Raw genomic sequence first — 9,407 nt, forward strand, 5'->3', positions numbered from 1 at the left:
TGTGGGGTGCATCCTTCGATATAAGGATTTTTTGCAGTGAGGCCCCTGCCCCGGGCCGGGGGCCCCTGGGCACATCCTTTTTCCATTTTCCCTGGGAAAAAAAACTCAGCAGTCCAGGTTCCTGATGTCAGTTTGTAGGGCTCCCTTGGGTCTATCAGGGCAGCACAAGTTTGAGGTGGGGACAACTTTGGTGTGGGGTCCATCCTTCGATATAAGGATTTTTTGCAGTCAGGGCCAGGGGCCCAGGGCCAGGGGCCCCTGGGCACATCCTTTTTCCATTTTCCCTGGGAAAGAAAACTCAGCAGTCCAGGTTCCTGATGTCAGTTTGTAGGGCTGCCTTGGGTCTATCAGGGCAGCACAAGTTTGAGGTGGGCACAACTTCGGTGTGGGGTCCATCCTTCGATATAAGGATTTTTTGCAGTCAGGGCCAGGGGCCCCCAGGCACATACTTTTTCCATTTTCCCTGGGAAAGAAAACTCGGCAGTCCAAGATCCTGATGTCAGTTTGTAGGGCTCCCTTGGGTCTAACAGGGCAGCACAAGTTTGAGGTGGGCACAACTTCGGTGTGGGGTCCATCCTTCGATATAATGATTTTTTGCAGTCAGGGCCAAGGGCCCCTGGGCACATCCTTTTTCCATTTTCCCTGGGAAAGAAAACTCAGCAGTCCAGGTTGCTGATGTCAGTTTGTAGGGCTCCCTTGGGTCTATCAGGGCAGCACAAGTTTGAGGTGGGGACAACTTTGGTGTGGGGTGCATCCTTCGATATAAGGATTCTTTGCAGTGAGGTCCCAGCCCAGGGCCAGGGGCCCCTGGGCACATCCTTTTTCCATTTTCCCTTGGAAAGAAAACTCAGCAGTCCAGGTTCCTGATGTCAGTTTGTAGGGCTGCCTTGGGTCTATCAGGGCAGCACAAGTTTGAGGTGGGGACAACTTCGGTGTGGGGTGCATCCTTCGATATAAGGATATTTTGCAGTCAGGGCCAGGGGCCCCTGGGCACATCCTTTTTCCATTTTCCCTGGGAAAGAAAACTCAGCAGTCCAGGTTCCTGATGTCAGTTTGTAGGGCTCCCTTGGGTCTATCAGGGCAGCACAAGTTTGAGGTGGGCACAACTTCGGTGTGGGGTCCATCCTTCGATATAAGGATTTTTTGCAGTCAGGGCCAAGGGCCCCTGGGCACATCCTTTTTCCATTTTCCCTGGGAAAGAAAACTCAGCAGTCCAGGTTGCTGATGTCAGTTTGTAGGGCTCCCTTGGGTCTATCAGGGCAGCACAAGTTTGAGGTGGGGACAACTTCGGTGTGGGATCCATCCTTCGATATAAGGATTTTTTGCAGTCAGGGCCAGGGTCCCAGGGCCAGGGGCCCCCGGGCACATCCTTTTTCCATTTTCCCTGGGAAAGAAAACTCAGCAGTCCAGGTTCCTGATGTCAGTTTGTAGGGCTCCCTTGGGTCTATCAGGGCAGCACAAGTTTGAGGTGGGGACAGCTTCGGTGTGGGGTCCATCCTTCGATATAAGGATTTTTTGCAGTGAGGCCCCTGCCCAGGACCAGGGGCCCCTGGGCACATCCTTTTTCCATTTTCCCTGGGAAAGAAAACTCAGCAGTCCAGGTTCCTGATGTCAGTTTGTAGGGCTGCCTTGGGTCTATCAGGGCAACACAAGTTTGAGGTGGGGACAACTTCGGTGTGGGGTCCATCCTTCGATATAAGGATTCTTTGCAGTCAGGGCCAGGAGCCCCTGGGCACATCCTTTTTCCATTTTCCCTGAGAAAGAAAACTCAGCAGTCCAGGTTCCTGATGTCAGTTTGTAGGGCTCCCTTGGGTCTATCAGGGCAGCACAAGTTTGAGGTGGGGAGAACTTCGGTGTGGGGTCCATCCTTTGATATTAGGATTTTTTGCAGTCATGGCCAGGGACCCCGGGCACATCCTTTTTCCATTTTCCCTTGGAAAGAAAACTCAGCAGTCCAGGTTCCTGATGTCAGTTTGTAGGGCTCCCTTGGGTCTATCAGGGCAGCACAAGTTTGAGGTGGGGACAACTTCGGTGTGGGGTGCATCCTTCGATATAAGGATATTTTGCAGTCAGGGCCAGGGGCCCCTGGGCACATCCTTTTTCCATTTTCCCTGGGAAAGAAAACTCAGCAGTCCAGGTTCCTGATATCAGTTTGTAGGGCTCCCTTGGGTGTATCAGGGCAGCACAAGTTTGAGGTGGGGACAACTTCGGTGTGGGGTCCATCCTTCGATATAAGGATTTTGTGCAGTCAAGGGCAGGGGCCCCTGGGCACATCCTTTTTCCATTTTCCCTGGGAAAGAAAACTCAGCAGTCCAGGTTCCTGATGTCAGTTTGTAGGGCTCCCTTGGGTCTATCAGGGCAGCACAAGTTTGAGGTGGGGACAACTTCGGTGTGGGGTCCATCCTTCGATATAAGGATTTCTTGCAGTGAGGTCCCTGCCCAGGGTTAGGGGCCCCTGGGCACAACCTTATTCCATTTTCCCTGGGAAAGAAAACTCAGCAGTCCAGGTTCCTGATGTCAGTTTGTAGGGCTCCCTTGGGTCTATCAGGGCAGCACAAGTTTGAGGTGGGCACAACTTCGGTGTGGGGTCCATCCTTCGATATAAGGATTTTTTGCAGTGAGGTCCCTGCCCAGGGCCAGGGGCCCCTGGGCACATCCTTTTTCAATTTTCCCTGGGAAAGAAAACTCAGCAGTCCAGGTTCCTGATGTCAGTTTGTAGGGCTCCCTTGGGTCTATCAGGGCAGCACAAGTTTGAGGTGGGGACAACTTTGGTGTGGGGTCCATCCTTCGATATAAGGATTTTTTGCAGTCAGGGCCAGGGGCCCCCAGGCACATCCTTTTTCCATTTTCCCTGGGAAAGAAAACTCAGCAGTCCAGGATCCTGATGTCAGTTTGTAGGGCTCCCTTGGGTCTATCAGGGCAGCACAAGTTTGAGGTGGGCACAACTTTGGAGTGGGGTCCATCCTTCGATATAAGGATTCTTTGCAGTGAGGTCCCAGCCCAGGGCCAGGGGCCTCCGGGCACAACCTTTTCCCATTTTCCCTGGCAAAGAAAACTCAGCAGTCCAGGTTCCTGATGTCAGTTTGTAGGGCTCCCTTGGCTCTATCAGGGCAGCACAAGTTTGAGGTGGGGACAACTTCGGTGTGGGGTCCATCCTTCGATATAAGGATTCTTTGCAGTCAGGGCCAGGGGCCCCCAGGCACATCCTTTTTCCATTTTCCCTGGGAAAGAAAACTCAGCAGTCCAGGTTCCTGATGTCAGTTTGTAGGGCTCCCTTGGGTCTATCAGGGCAGCACAAGTTTGAGGTGGGGACAACTTCGGTGTGGGATCCATCCTTCGATATAAGGATTCTTTGCAGTCAGGGCCAGGGGCCCCCGGGCACATCCTTTTTCCATTTTCCCTGGGAAAGAAAACTCAGCAGTCCAGGTTCCTGATGTCAGTTTGTAGGACTGCCTTGGGTCTATCAGGGCAGCACAAGTTTGAGGTGGGGACAACTTCGGTGTGGGGTCCATCCTTCGATATAAGGATTTTTTGCAGTCTTGGCCAGGGGCCCCTGGGCACATCCTTTTTCCATTTTCCCTGGGAAAGAAAACTCAGCAGTCCAGATTCCGGATGTCAGTTTGTAGGGCTCCCTTGGGTCTATCAGGGCAGCACAAGTTTGAGGTGGGCAGAACTTCGGTGTGGGGTCCATCCTTCGATATCAGGATTCTTTGCAGTTAGGGCCAGGGGCCCCCGGGCACACCCTTTTTCCATTTTACCTGGGAAAGAAAACTCAGCAGTCCAGGTTCCTGATGTCAGTTTGTAGGGCTCCCTTGGGTCTATCAGGGCAGCACAAGTTTGAGGTGGGGACAACTTCGGTGTGGGGTCCATCCTTCGATATAAGGATTCTTTGCAGTCAGCGCCAGGGTCCCAGGGCCAGGCGCCCCCGGGCACATCCTTTTTCCATTTTCCCTGGGAAAGAAAACTCAGCAGTCCAGGTTCTTGATGTCAGTTTGTAGGGCTCCCTTGGGTCTATCAGGGCAGCACAAGTTTGAGGTGGGGACAACTTCGGTGTGGGGTCCATCCTTCGATATAAGGATTTTTTGCAGTCATGGCCAGGGGCCCCTGGGCATATCCTTTTTCCATTTTCCCTGGGAAAGAAAACTCAGCAGTCCAGGTTCCGGATGTCAGTTTGTAGGGCTCCCTTGGGTCTATCAGGGCAGCACAAGTTTGAGGTGGGGACAACTTCGGTGTGGGGTGCATCCTTCGATATAAGGATTTTTTGCAGTGAGGCCCCTGCCCAGGGCCAGGGGCCCCTGGGCACATCCTTTTTCAATTTTCCCTGGGAAAGAAAACTCAGCAGTCCAGGTTCCTGATGTCAGTTTGTAGGGCTCCCTTGGGTCTATCAGGGCAGCACAAGTTTGAGGTGGGGACAACTTTGGTGTGGGGTGCATCCTTCGATATAAGGATTTTTTGAAGTCAGGGCCAGGGGCCCCTGGGCACATCCTTTTTCCATTTTCCCTGGGAAAGAAAACTCAGCAGTCCAGGTTCCTGATGTCAGTTTGTAGGGCTCCCTTGGGTCTATCAGGGCAGCACAAGTTTGAGGTGGGGACAACTTCGGTGTGGGGTCCATCCTTCGATATAAGGATTTTTTGCAGTCAGAGCCAGGGGCCCAGGGCCAGGGGCCCCTGGGCACATCCTTTTTCCATTTTCCCTGGGAAAGAAAACTCAGCAGTCCAGGTTGCTGATGTCAGTTTGTAGGGCTCCCTTGGGTCTATCAGGGCAGCACAAGTTTGAGGTGGGCACAACTTCGGTGTGGGGTCCATCCTTCGATATAAGGATTTTTTGCAGTCAGGGCCAGGGGCCCCCGGGCACATCCTTTTTCCATTTTCCCTGGGAAAGAAAACTCAGCAGTCCAGGTTCCTGATGTCAGTTTGTAGGGCTGCCTTGGGTCTATCAGGGCAGCACAAGTTTGAGGTGGGGACAACTTCGGTGTGGGGTCCATCCTTCGATATAAGGATTTTTTGCAGTGAGGTCCCTGCCCAGGGGCCCCTGAGCACATCCTTTTTCCATTTTCCCTGGGAAAGAAAACTCAGCAGTCCAGGTTCCTGATGTCAGTTTGTAGGGCTCCCTTGGATGTATCAGGGCAGCACAATTTTGAGGTGGGGACAACTTCGGTATGGGGTCCATCCTTCGATATAAGGATTTTTTGCAGTCAAGGCCAGGGGCCCAGGGCCAGGGGCCCCTGGGCACATCCTTTTCCCATTTTCCCTGGGAAAGAAAACTCAGAAGTCCAGGTTCCTGATGTCAGTTTGTAGGGCTCCCTTGGGTCTATCAGGGCAGCACAAGTTTGAGGTGGGGACAACTTCGGTGTGGGGTCCATCCTTCGATATAAGGATTTCTTGCAGTGAGGTCCCTGCCCAGGGTTAGGGGCCCCTGGGCACAACCTTATTCCATTTTCCCTGGGAAAGAAAACTCAGCAGTCCAGGTTCCTGATGTCAGTTTGTAGGGCTCCCTTGGGTCTATCAGGGCAGCACAAGTTTGAGGTGGGGACAACTTCGGTCTGGGGTCCATCCTTCGATATAAGGATTTTTTGCAGTCAGGGCCAAGGGCCCCTGGGCACATCCTTTTTCCATTTTCCCTGGGAAAGAAAACTCAGCAGTCCAGGTTGCTGATGTCAGTTTGTAGGGCTCCCTTGGGTCTATCAGGGCAGCACAAGTTTGAGGTGGGGACAACTTTGGAGTGGGGTCCATCCTTCGATATAAGGATTCTTTGCAGTGAGGTCCCAGCCCAGGGCCAGGGGCCCCCGGGCACATCCTTTTCCCATTTTCCCTGGGAAAGAAAACTCAGCAGTCCAGGTTCCTGATGTCAGTTTGTAGGGCTCCCTTGGGTCTATCAGGGCAGCACAAGTTTGAGGTGGGGACATCTTCGGTGTGGGGTCCATCCTTCGATATAAGGATTCTTTGCAGTCAGGGCCAGGAGCCCCTGGGCACATCCTTTTTCCATTTTCCCTGGGAAAGAAAACTCAGCAGTCCAGGTTCCTGATGTCAGTTTGTAGGGCTCCCTTGGGTCTATCAGGGCAGCACAAGTTTGAGGTGGGGACAACTTCGGTGTGGGGTCCATCCTTCGATATAAGGATTTCTTGCAGTGAGGTCCCTGCCCAGGGTTAGGGGCCCCTGGGCACAACCTTTTCCCATTTTCCCTGGGAAAGAAAACTCAGCAGTCCAGGTTCCTGATGTCAGTTTGTAGGGCTCCCTTGGGTCTATCAGGGCAGCACAAGTTTGAGGTGGGGACAACTTCGGTGTGGGGTCCATCCTTCGATATAAGGATTTTTTGCAGTCAGGGCCAGGGGCCCCCAGGCACATCCTTTTTCCATTTTCCCTGGGAAAGAAAACTCAGCAGTCCAGGATCCTGATGTCAGTTTGTAGGGCTCCCTTGGGTCTATCAGGGCAGCACAAGTTTGAGGTGGGGACAACTTCGGTGTGGGATCCATCCTTCGATATAAGGATTTTTTGCAGTCAGGGCCAGGGTCCCAGGGCCAGGCGCCCCGGGCACATCCTTTTTCCATTTTCCCTGGGAAAGAAAACTCAGCAGTCCAGGTTCCTGATGTCAGTTTGTAGGGCTGCCTTGGGTCTATCAGGGCAGCACAAGTTTGAGGTGGGGACAACTTCGGTGTGGGGTCCATCCTTCGATATAAGGATTTTTTGCAGTCATGGCCAGGGGCCCCTGGGCATAACCTTTTTCCATTTTCCCTGGGAAAGAAAACTCAGCAGTCCAGGTTCCTGATGTCAGTTTGTAGGGCTCCCTTGGGTCTATCAGGGCAGCACAAGTTTGAGGTGGGGACAACTTTGGAGTGGGGTCCATCCTTCGATATAAGGATTCTTTGCAGTGAGGACCCAGCCCAGGGCCAGGGGCCCCCGGGCACATCCTTTTCCCATTTTCCCTGGGAAAGAAAACTCAGCAGTCCAGGTTCCTGATGTCAGTTTGTAGGGCTCCCTTGGGTCTATCAGGGCAGCACAAGTTTGAGGTGGGGACATCTTCGGTGTGGGGTCCATCCTTCGATATAAGGATTCTTTGCAGTCAGGGCCAGGAGCCCCTGGGCACAACCTTTTTCCATTTTCCCTGGGAAAGAAAACTCAGCAGTCCAGGTTCCTGATGTCAGTTTGTAGGGCTCCCTTGGGTCTATCAGGGCAGCACAAGTTTGAGGTGGGGACAACTTCGGTGTGGGGTGCATCCTTCGATATAAGGATTTTTTGCAGTCAGGGCCAGGGGCCCCTGGGCACATCCTTTGGCCATTTTCCCTGGGAAAGAAAACTCAGCAGTCCAGGTTCTTGATGTCAGTTTGTAGGGCTCCCTTGGGTCTATCAGGGCAGCACAAGTTTGAGGTGGGCACAACTTTGGTGTGGGGTCCATCCTTCGATATAAGGATTCTTTGCAGTCAGGGCCAGGGTCCCAGGGCCAGGGGCCCCCGGGCACATCCTTTTTCCATTTTCCCTGGGAAAGAAAACTCAGCAGTCCAGGTTCCTGATGTCAGTTTGTAGGGCTCCCTTGGGTCTATCAGGGCAGCACAAGTTTGAGGTGGGGACAGCTTCGGTGTGGGGTCCATCCTTCGATATAAGGATTTTTTGCCGTGAGGCCCCTGCCCAGGGCCAGGGGCCCCTGGGCACATCCTTTTTCCATTTTCCCTGGGAAAGAAAACTCAGCAGTCCAGGTTCCTGATGTCAGTTTGTAGGGCTCCCTTGGGTCTATCAGGGCAGCACAAGTTTGAGGTGGGGACAACTTCGGTGTGGGGTCCATCCTTCGATATAAGGATTTTTTGCAGTCAGGGCCAGGGGCCCCCGGGCACATCCTTTTTCCATTTTCCCTGGGAAAGAAAACTCAGCAGTCCAGGTTCCTGATGTCAGTTTGTAGGGCTCCCTTGGGTCTATCAGGGCAGCACAAGTTTGAGGTGGGGACAACTTCGGTGTGGGGTCCATCCTTCGATATAAGGATTTTTTGCAGTGAGGTCCCTGCCCAGGGGCCCCTGAGCACATCCTTTTTCCATTTTCTCTGGGAAAGAAAACTCAGCAGTCCAGGTTCCTGATGTCAGTTTGTAGGGCTGCCTTGGGTCTATCAGGGCAGCACAAGTTTGAGGTGGGGACAACTTCGGTGTGGGGTCTATCCTTCGATATAAGGATTTTTTGCAGTCAGGGGCAGGGGCCCCTGGGCACATCCTTTTTCCATTTTCCCTGGGAAAGAAAACTCAGCAGTCCAGGTTCCTGATGTCAGTTTGTAGGGCTCCATTGGGTCTATCAGGGCAGCACAAGTTTGAGGTGGGCACAACTTCGGTGTGGGGTCCATCCTTCGATATAAGGATTTTTTGCAGTCAGGGCTAGGGGTCCTGGGCCAGGGGCCCCCGGGCACATCCTTTTTCCATTTTCCCTGGGAAAGTAAACTCAGCAGTCCAGGTTCCTGATGTCAGTTTGTAGGGCTCCCTTCGGTGTATCAGGGCAGCACAAGTTTGAGGTGGGGACAACTTCGGTGTGGGGTCCATCCTTCGATATAAGGATTTTTTGCAGTCATGGCCAGGGGCCCCTGGGCACATCCTTTTTCCATTTTCCCTGGGAAAGAAAACTTAGCAGTCCAGGTTCCGGATGTCAGTTTGTAGGGCTCCCTTGGGTCTATCAGGGCAGCACAAGTTTGAGGTGGGGACAACTTCGGTGTGGGGTCCATCCTTCGATATAAGGATTTTTTGCAGTCAGGGCCAAGGGCCCCTGGGCACATCCTTTTTCCATTTTCCCTGGGAAAGAAAACTCAGCAGTCCAGGTTCCTGATGTCAGTTTGTAGGGCTCCCTTGGGTCTACCAGGGCAGCACAAATTTGAAGTGGGCAGAACTTCGGTGTGGGGTCCATCCTTCGATACAAGGATTCTTTGCAGTCAGGGCCAGTGGCCCCTGGGCACATCCTTTTTCCATTTTCCCTGGGAAAGAAAACTCAGCAGTCCAGGTTGCTGATGTCAGTTTGTAGGGCTCCCTTGGGTCTATCAGGGCAGCACAAGTTTGAGGTGGGGACAACTTCGGTGTGGGGTCCATCCTTCGATATAAGGATTTTTTGCAGTCAGGGCCCTGGGCCCAGGGCCAGGGGCCCCCGAGCACATCCTTTTTCCACTTTCCCTGGGAAAGTAAACTCAGCAGTCCAGGTTCCTGATGTCAGTTTGTAGGGCTCCCTTGGGTCTATCAGGGCAGCACAAGTTTGAGGTGGGGACAACTTCGGTGTGGGGTCCATCCTTCGATATAAGGATTCTTTGCAGTCAGGGCCAGGGGCCCCCGGGCACATCCTTTTTCCATTTTCCCTGGGAAAGAAAACTCAGCAGTCCAGGTTCCTGATGTCAGTTTGTAGGGCTCCCTTGGGTCTATCAGGGCAGCACAAGTTTGAGGTGGGGACAACTTC

Source organism: Lonchura striata, chromosome 16 (genome assembly GCF_050655825.1).
Source record: "Lonchura striata isolate lonStrDom1 chromosome 16, ASM5065582v1, whole genome shotgun sequence".
Classification (NCBI taxonomy): Eukaryota; Metazoa; Chordata; class Aves; order Passeriformes; family Estrildidae; genus Lonchura; species Lonchura striata.